The sequence below is a fragment of the Salvelinus sp. IW2-2015 genome, unplaced genomic scaffold (genome assembly GCF_002910315.2).
Source record: "Salvelinus sp. IW2-2015 unplaced genomic scaffold, ASM291031v2 Un_scaffold16461, whole genome shotgun sequence".
Lineage (NCBI taxonomy): Eukaryota > Metazoa > Chordata > Actinopteri > Salmoniformes > Salmonidae > Salvelinus > Salvelinus sp. IW2-2015.
The window spans coordinates 181,984-190,479 of NW_019957597.1; the positions used below are offsets into that span (position 1 = coordinate 181,984).

The 8,496-nt window shown below is 40.4% G+C and overlaps 1 pseudogene; it reads right to left on the reverse strand.

The window, feature by feature from the left end:
• Positions 1–8,496, reverse strand: part of LOC112080727 (low-density lipoprotein receptor-related protein 4-like) — a 145,629-nt pseudogene that overhangs the window by 50,550 nt on the left and 86,583 nt on the right.

Below are 8,496 nucleotides of genomic sequence, written 5' to 3' on the forward strand. Positions count from 1 at the left end.
ACACACGACACACACACAACACACATCTGTGGTCCCAACATCATCCCAAACCATCCCTGAATTAAGGTTGAGTCGGGCGATTGTGAGAGGCCACATCTGAACAGCACTACAATCACTCTCCTCTTGGTAATATACCCTGACACGAGCCTGGAGGTATGTTGAGTCATTGTCCTGTTGATAAACCATGATAGTCCCACTAAGCACACAAAAAGCCATGGGATGATCGTTATCGCTGCAGAATGCTGTGGTAGCAATGCTGGTTAAGTGTGCCTTGAATTCTAAATAAATCAAAGACAGTGTCACCAGCAAAGCACCCCCACATCATTTTTGGTTGGAACCAAAAATCTCCAATTTGGACCAAAGGACATATTTCCACCGGTCTAGTGCCCATTACTTGTGTTTCTTGGCCCAAGCAAGTCTCTTCTTKTTATTGGTGTCTTTTAGTAGTGGTTTCTTTGCAGCAATTTGACCATGAAGGCCTGATTCACAAAGTCTCCTCTGAACAGTTGATGTTGAGATGTGTCTGTTACTTGAACTCTGTGAAGCCTTCATTTGGGCTGCAATTTCTGAGGTTGGTAACTATAATGAACTTGTCCTCTGCAGCAGAGGTAACTCTGGGTCTTCCAATCCTGTGGTGGTCCTTATGAGAGCAAGTTTCATCATAGTGCTTGATGGTTTTTGCGACTGCACTTGAAGAAACYTTCAAAGTTCTAGAAATGTTCCGTATTGACTGACCTTCATGTCTTAAAGTAATGATGGACTGTCGTTTCTCTTTGCTTATTTGAGCTTTTGTTGCCATAATATGGACTTGGTCTTTTACCATATAGGGCTATCTTCTGTATACCCCATACCTTTTCACAACACAACTAATTGTCTCAAACGTATTTAGAGGGAAAGAAATTCCACAAATGAACTTTTAAGAAGGCACACCTGTTATTTGAAATGCATTCCAGGTGACTACCTCATGAAGCTGGCTGAGAAAATGCCAAGAGTGTGCAAAGCTGAAATCAAGGCAACGGGTGGCTATTGTTCTACAATGTACAAAGTACTAAAAATAAAGAAAAACCCTTAAATGTGTAGGTGTCCCAAAACTTTTAACCGGTAATGTACATATAAATATATGGATGAGCAATGACAGTATAAATATATGAGATGAGTAATGTAAGATACAATTGAAGTCGGAAGTTTACATACACCTTAGCCAAAAACATTTAAACTCAGTTTTTTACAATTCCTGACATTTAATCCTCATAAAAATGCCCTGTCTTAGGTCAGGTAGGATCACCACTTAATTTTAAGAATGTGAAATGTCAGAATAATAGAAGAAGTTTACATACACTCAATTGGTATTTGGTAGCATTGCCTTTAAATTGTTTAACTTGGGTCAAACATTTCAGCTTGCCTTCCACAAGCTTCCCACAATAAGTTGGGTGAATTTTGGCCATTTTCAGCTCCTGACAGAGCTGGTGTAACTGAGTCAGGTTTGTAGGCCTCCTTGCTTGCACAACTTTTTTCAGTTCTGCCCACATCATTTCTATAGGATTGAGGTCAGTGCTTTGTGATGGCCACTCCAAAACCTTGACTTTGTTGTCCTTAATTTAAACCATTTTGCCACAACTTTGGAAGTATGCCTGGGGTCAATGTCGATTTGGAAGATCCATTTGCGACCAAGCTTTAACCTCCTGACTGGATGTCTTGAGATGTTGCTTCATTATATCCACATGATTTTCCTTTCTCTCATGATGCCATCTATTTTGTGAAGTGTACCAGTCCCTCCTGCAGCAAAGCACCCCCACAACATGATGCTGCCACCCCTGTGCTTCAGGTTGGGAAGGTGTTCTAAAGGCTTGCAAGCCTCCCCCCTTTTTCCTCCAAACATAACGAATGGTCATCATTGAACAAACAGTTCATACTTTGTTTCATCAAAACCCAGAAGACATTTCTCCCAAAAAGTAGATATTTTGGTTCCCCATGTGCAGTTGGACAAACACGTAGTCTGGCTTTTTGTATGGCGGTTTTTGGAAGGCAGTGGCTTCTTCCTTGCTGAGCGGGACTTTCAGGTTAATAATCGATATAGGACTCGTTTTACTGTGGATATAGATACTTTTGTAGCCTTTTTTCGCTCCAGCATCTTCAAACACAAGGGTCATTTGCTGTTGTTCTGGGATTGTTTTGCACTTTTCACACCAAGTACGTTCATGCTTAGGAGACAGAACGCATCTCCTTCTGAGCAGTATGGAAACGGTTGCGTGTTCCCATGGGTGTTTATACTTGCGTACTCATTGTTTGTACAGATGACGTGGTACCCGTTCAGGCATTTGTAATTGGGTCCAAGGATGAACCAGACTTGTGGAGGTCAAATGATTTCAATTAGGCTATCAGAAGCTTCTATAGCCATGACATTCATTTTCCTGGAATTTTCCAAAGCTGTTTAATTAAGGCCGCAGTCCAACCTTAAGTGTATGTAAACTCTGGACGCCACTGGACATTGTGATCAGCAGTGAAATTATAAGATCTGTCATGTAAGCAAATTGTGATTGGAGAAAATTGTAATCGTGTCATGCACAAAGCTAGATGTTCTAAGCCTGACTTGCCAAAACTATAGGTTTGTTTAAAAAAGCCAGACTGTACGGTTTTGCAACTTGTCACATTGGACAAAGTTGTACTTTTTGGAGAAATGTGCTCTGGTCTGATGAAACAAAAATCGACTGTTTGGCCATAATGACCAGCTTTATGTTTGGAGGTAAGGGGGAAGCTTGCAAGACGGAAGAACACCATCCCACCTTGAAGCACAGGGTGGCAGCCATCATGTTGTGGGGGTGCTTTTGCTGCAGGAGGGACTGGTGCACTTCACCAAATAGATGGCCTCATGAGGAATTGAAAATCATGTGGATATAATTGAAGCAAAATCTCAAGAATCAGCGGGAAGTTAAACATTGGTCGCAAATGGATCTTCCAAATCGACATTGACCGCAAGCATACTTCCAAAGTTGTGGCAAAATAGCTTAAGGACAATAAGTCAAGGTATTGGAGTGACCATCACAAAGCCCTGACCTCAATCCATAGACATTTTGTGGGCAGAAATGATAAAGCGCAAGGAGGCCCTACAAACCTGACTCAGTTATACCAGCCTTGTCGGGAGGAATAGGCCAAAATTCACGCCAATTATTGTGGGAAGCTTGTGGAAGGATACCTTACACATTTGACCCCAAGTTAGCGTCCACATATCCATAGAAGTTAACGTCCCATTGGCCAAAAGCCAGTAAAATTGCAGGAGGCCAGATTCAAATAAATTACTATAAAAATCAAACTTTCATGAAATCCCACAATGAAAGATACCAATTCAAGCTACCCTTGTTGTGAATCCAGCCAACATGTCAGAATTCAAATAGGCTTTACGACGAAAGCACACCAAACATTATGTTAGGTCAGAGCCAAGTACAGAAAACACAGCTATTTTTCCAGCAAAGAGAGGAGTAACAAAAAGCAGAAATAAAGATAAAATGAATCACTAACCTTTGATGATCATCATCAGATGACACTCATAGGACTTCAATGTTAACACAATACATGTATGTTTTGTTTGGTAAAGTCATATTTATATCCAGAAATCTGAGTTTAGGTGGGACGCTACTGTATCACTTGGCCAAAAGCAGAGAAATATGCAGAGCGCCGACATTCAAATAAATGACTATAAAATCTAACTTTTATTAAATTCACACATGAAAGATACCAAAGTAAAGCCAACGTGTAGAATTTAAATAGGCTTTTCGGCGAAAGCAAACGATGCTGTTATCTGAGGATAGCACAGAGTAAACAAAGACAAGAGAAGCATATTTCAACCCTGCAGGCGCGACACAAAACGCAGAATAAAAATATTAATTCATGCTTACCTTTGACGAGCTTCTGTTGTTTGGCACTCCAATATGTCCATAAAACATCGCAAATGGCTTTTGTTCGATTATTTCTGTCGATATATATCCAAAATGTCCATTTATTTGGCGGCGTTTGATCAGAAAAACACTGGGTTCAACTTGTGCAACGTGACTACAAAATATCTCAAAGTTACCTGTAAACTTTGCAAAAAACATTTCAAACTACTTTTGTAATACAACTTTAGGTATTTTTTTACGTAAATAATCGATAAAATTGAAGACGGGATGATCTGTGTTCAATACAGATTAAAACAAACTGTTAGCTAGCTTTCTGGTTCACGCGCCTCTACAAACAGTACACTTCAGGACCCTGCCTCGTTCAAGATGGCCGTACTTCTTCATTACACAAAGGAAAAACCTCAAACAATTTCTAAAGACTGTTGACATCCAGTGGAAGCGTAGGAAACTGCAAGAAGGTCAATTAGAAATCTGGATTCCAATGAACCCATTGAAAAGAGAGTGACCTCAAAAAAATAAAATCTGTATTGTTTGTCCTCGGGGTTTCGCCTGCTAAATAAGTTCTGTTATACTCACAGACATGATTCAAACAGTTTTAGAAACTTCCGAGTGTTTTTACTTCCAAATCTACTAATAATATGCATATCTTATCTTCTTGCGGAATGAGTAGCTTCCAGTTGAATTTGGGTATGCTTTTCATCCAAATGTGAAAATGCTGCCCCCTATCCTAGAGAAGTTAAACAATTTAAAGGCAATGCTATAAAATACTAATTGAGGGTATGTAAACTTCTGACTCCCCTGGGAATGTGATGAAGAAATAAAAGCTGAAATTATCATTCTCCATCTACTATTATTCTTGACATTTTACATTCTTAAAATAAAGTGGTGATCCTAACTGACCTAAGACAGGGAATTGTTTACTAAGATTAATGTCAGGAACTGTGAAATGACAACAGGTGTAATGTAAACTTCTGACATCAACTGTATGTGATTCTCTTTGCTATGTTTATTTTACGGCCTAGTAAAGTTGTGTTTGCGAACTAAAACRTCRCTGTCTCTGTGTTAACCTCTGCACGCTCAACCCAACACCCCACGGTTTACCACAACYTGCATCAGGTGCGTGTCTTAAAAATATCTCACCCCAGATATCTCCCTGCACTCACATGGTAGCAGGGAGATTTCTGAGGTCCYGATTGGATGCATGTAGAAACTGTCCCATTACGAATAATATCCTAGCGCCATTTATGAAATTAAGGACGTGTATCTGGAGCATGTCTACTCCTTATATCTAATAAAATGTCTGATATCCGGAAATATACAGATAAAGATACCCCCTGATATTGACCCTTTTTGCCCAGTGCACGCACGCACGCACGCACACTGCAGAAGTCATGTGCTTTGACCTCTGCTATGTTGTACATGAATAAACACGTTGGTGGAACCGTTTGAAACTGTTATTAGTAGAATCAGATGGGATAGAATAAAAAACCCTCAACACCATACTGTGGCTCTCCAGGAACATGGCACTTGATAAATCTGTTGATTTGTCGTGTTTTTTTAGARGAGATATTACTTTGCTATTCACAGAAATTGTGCGTGCGTGTTTCTGTGTGTGTGTGTGAGACTTACGACAGTCCTGCTCGTCGGAGTCATCCTCACAGTCGTTGTCCCCGTCACACACCCAGGAGCGGCGGATACACTTCCCGTTGTCACAGTGGAAGTCCAGTGGAGAGCAGGTGGGCAGCACTACAGAGGAAAAGACCAGTCATTATCACAGCTGAAGCAAAATATGGGCATACACAAACACAAATGCATGATAGCGAGAACAAGGCCCCATGGACACAGCCAATACACTAGTATAAAAAACATTACGAACACCTGCTCTTTCCATGACAGACTGACCAGGTGAACTCTAGGATCCCTTATTGATGTCACTTGTTAAATCCACTTCAATCGGTGTAGATGAAGGGAGGAGACAGGTTAAAGAAGGATTTTTAAGCATTGAGACAAATGAGACATGTATTGTGTATGTGTGCCAGTCTGGGGTGAATGGGTAAGACAAAGATTACAGTTGAAGTCGGAGGTTTACATAAACCTTAGCCAAATACATTTAAACTCAGTTTTTCACAATTCCTGACATTTTATCCTAGTAAAAATTCCCTGTCTTAGATCAGTTAGGATCACCCACTTTATTTTAAGAATGTGAAAATGTCAGAATAATAAGTAGAGAGAATGATTTATTTCAGCTTTTTTATTTCATCACATTCCCATTGGGTCAGAAATGTACTTTTTTTTAAAAAGGAAAAAATACACATTAATGGTCTAAGTCCACAACAATGTTTAAACCACATCAATGTGATTGGGTGGGCCTGTCAGGGCCTGGCTCCCCAGTGGGTGGGACTGTGTCCACCCAGGCCAATCTCATGTCTACGCCTCTGATGCAAACAGTGCATGATGGCAATTGCGCATCACAAATAGCCTACTAACCAACACTTCGGACTAAACTTTTTCAAATACCTGGTTTGGCATACCCATTGTTGCTTTAGTTAGCATTTACTGGCAGATATCATAAGTTGAAAGTCTTTCCTACCCTACTGGATACCAATGTCATTCTTCTGTGAGCTGCTCCATGCCAAAACCAGATGAGAGCTACACTCTTGCTGCCTGCAGATTATATTCCGCTGAAACTAGGCTATGTGTGCGGGCGCGCATGTGAATATACAGTTGAAGTCGGAAGTTTTACATCACCTTAGCCAAATACATTTAAACTCAGTTTTTCACAATAATTGCTGACAGTTAATCCCAGTAAATATTCCCTGTTTTAGGTCAGCTAGGATCACCACTTTATTTGAAGAATGTGAAATGTCAGAATAATAGTAAAGAGAATTGATTTATTTCAGCTTTAATTTCTTTCATCATATTCCAGTGGGTCAGTAGTTGACATACACTCAATTAACATTTGGTAGCAGTGCTTTAAATTGTTTAATGTTTTGGGTACCGTTCCACACGCTTCCCAAATAAGTTGGATGAATTTTGGCCCATACCTCCTGACAGAGCTTTGTGTAACTGAGTCAGGTTTGTAGGCCTCCTTGCTCGCACATGCTTTTTCAGTACTGCCCACAATGTTTTAATAGGATTGAGGCCAGGGCTTTGGGATGGCCACTCCAATACATTGACTTTGTTTGTCCTTAAGCATCGCCATTTTGCACAACTTTGGAAGTATGCTGGGGTCATTGTGCCCATTTGGAAGACCCATTTGCAACCAAGCTTTAACTTCCTTGCTGATCTGTTGAGATTTCGCTTCAATATATCACATAATTTTCCTTTCTCATAATGCTATCTATTTTGTGAAGTGTACCATCCCTCCTGCAGCAAAGACCCCCCACACATGATGCTGCCACCCCTGTGCTTCAAGGTTGGGAAGGTGTTCTAAGGCTTGCAAGCCTACCCTCTTTTTCCTCACATCTAACGATGGTCATCATGGCCAGTTATGTTCTCTATCAATCCAAGAGTACAACCAATTCAATATTTGTTTCATCAGACCAGAGGACATTTCCTCAAAAAGTATGATCTTTGTCCCCATGTGCAGTTGCAAACCATAGTCTGGCTTTTTTATGGAGGTTTTTGGAGCAGTGGCTTCTTCTTCTTGTTGAGCGGCCCCTTTCAGGTTATGTCGATATAGGATTGTTTTACTTTGGATACAGATACTTTTGTACCTTTTCCACGTTCTCAGCATCTTCGACAAGGTCCTTCTGTTTCTGTCTGGTTCCTGGGGATTGGAGGTTTGAATTTTCTCAAAGACCGAAAGTACCCACCTTTTGGGAAGTTTCTTATGCTTTAGGGACCGAACCAATCTTCTTCCTTGAGGCGGTAATGTACGGTTTTTTGAGTGGCCACTGCGCTGTCCTTACATAACCATGACGGGTACATGGATTGGCGATTTTGTGACAAGACCTGACAGTGGTACACGTTCAGTGCAGTTTGGGTAGCAATTGTTCTCCTACAGCGATGACTAAGTCAGACATCTGGGTGTGTGATGTCTATCTCCCTTTTTTTCAAGGTGTAAGGGTCTTCGAAGCCTAGAATATTGCTATATTGCTCTGATTTTTTTCCATAATGTCTATGCTCATAGAGGAACCATTCAAGTAGTTTGGGGAAGGTAAAAGAGTGCTCTTTTGTTGCACCAAGTATCATTTTCAAACACAGGCTCTCAATTGTCCAACTCGTCCCATATTTGGTGTGGACTACAAATTAAATGGTCAAATTCATAGCCCTCGGTACAGAATACGCTTAGCCTATTCTAAGCACTCATGACATTCATTTTGGGAATTTCCAAACTGTTTTAATTAGGCATTTTACATACAGTCACTTAGTGTATAGTGCTAGGGAACTTCTGATTCTCACTGGAATTGCTGAATTACCATCTGTGAGTTTCTCATAAGTCTAATATAATCCTCTCTGTAACATCTGTCTGGATAAAAATTGACCTTGTGTTCATGCACAAAGTAGCATGTCCTAACACCCGAACCGACTTGCAAAACTCTAGTCTTGTTCAACAAGAATTTGTGGCAGTGGTTTGAAAAAAACCTAATTTTAATTGCTC